Source organism: Pundamilia nyererei, unplaced genomic scaffold (genome assembly GCF_000239375.1).
Source record: "Pundamilia nyererei isolate P.nyererei 1_Seehausen unplaced genomic scaffold, PunNye1.0 scaffold00021, whole genome shotgun sequence".
NCBI classification, from domain to species: domain Eukaryota; kingdom Metazoa; phylum Chordata; class Actinopteri; order Cichliformes; family Cichlidae; genus Pundamilia; species Pundamilia nyererei.
Window position 1 is genome coordinate 4,392,836 of NW_005187422.1, and position 1,867 is coordinate 4,394,702.

Genomic DNA, 1,867 nt, shown 5'->3' on the forward strand with positions numbered 1-1,867 from the left:
TGCTTGCAGGGTGGTGGGTCTCCAAGGACAACTTCTAACCCTGTTAAAGGCAACACGTGGAGTGCAACTGGCCGTGTGGCATAGCTGGCTCTGGCCTTGGGACTGTGTTTTTATACGATTCATAAATGGGACACTGGACTGTTTTATCTTTTATCTCTTGATATTTTTTTTGTCAATAAATTATCTTTTAGAATTTTATTGACTGTCATCTTTTTGCTCACGACTGAGACGGTTGGTCAGACCTAGAGTCTTTCTTTTGGTGTGTTACAACTGGCGTTGTCGACAGGGTCTGGCTACCATAATCTGTAGTGGGCAAAAGCAAGATGACTGATCAGAGTGAATCACAGTCTGGCCCAAATAGAGAAGCACCAGTTTCTAGTGCAGGGTTTAGGCCCTTTGGTATGATCCCGATGTTTAATATGGTCACAACTAAATTTAGAGGGAAGGATTCAGATATTAGTCTAGGTGAATGGAAAAGTAATTTGCAGACAACATTTGCTTTGCAAGGAGTTCCTGTAGATTTTAGAGCAGAATTAACACTCTGTTGCTTAGAAGGCAAGGCTAAAAGAGAGATTTTAATTCTAGCACCAGAGAAGCGTAATTCACCTGAGCTAATTAATGAGTTAGAGAAGTTGTATGGGGATAAAACAACTGCTTCGGTCCTGCGCTCTGTTCTTCAACGCTCGCCAAGAAACACATGAAGACATCAGTTCATTTGCACTGAGATTACAAGAACATTTTCTCAGGTTAAAGAGGAAGGACCCTAGAGGTATGAATGACGAAGATATTCTTCTCAGAGATCATCTGGTTGAAGGCTTGAGAGACACTGCCCTTAGAGGTGAATTCAGAATAAAAATTCTAATGAATGATCAGTTGACATTTGCAGAAATTAAAGCAGAACTAATCCTGAGGGAACACGTTTATGGTGAAATGGTTGATCCAGTCCAGTGTTTTGCTGCCAAAGGGGAAAGATACAAGACCTGTAATGCTAAGGATATGGAACAGATCAAATCAGAGTTGTGGGAGGACATGAACAAGCAAATGACCACACAATTCAATGATTTATCACAGACTTTGATCAAAGAAATCCGATCAGAACTTCATCAAGCTACACAAGGGACTTTAGACTGGAAACAGACTGACCAGTCCAGATCAAGAAAGGAGGGAGCAGACCCAGAGTCTACTCAAACAGCTATGATGAACAAGGTAGCCCCATCTGTAACACTTGTTCCCAGCCAGGCCACATAGCTCGGTTCTGTAAAAGCACGCCTAGATCTGGATCGTTAAACTAGACGACACCACTGTGGCGGCCCAGACAGTGGGTTGTGCCGATGCCAACGGGCCTCAAACTGATGTGAAAAAACTGATTGGAAAAGTTCCTAAAGTCAGCTTGTGTCTTGATGATGTCCCAATACAGTGTATTCTGGATAGTGGATCAAATGTGTCACTGATAAAGAACAGCTACTTCTCTAAACACTTCGGCAGTAATGGTATGAAATTGAAGGATGCAAGCAGCTGGCTGGTGCTCGAGGCTGCTAATGGACTAGATATTCCATACCTGGGTTATGTATTGCTACATGTGAAGATTGGACAGGTGGAACTCCCTGAATGTGGTTTTTTTGGTGATTAAGGACCAATGTTTAACCGACAGTGAAGGCGTCCTGGCTATGAATGTTATTTCACAGTGTTACGAAAAAATGGATCAGGAGAAGCCATTAGCCTACCTCTCCTCTAGTGGAGCCGAACAAGGCTTGGACTACTGCTTTTCAGATTTGTGCCAGTCAGGCACGGTTTGCAGCTTTAGATGGGTCCATTGGGTATGTACGTACTAGGGCTGAACGATATATCGCATTTGCGATAATATCGC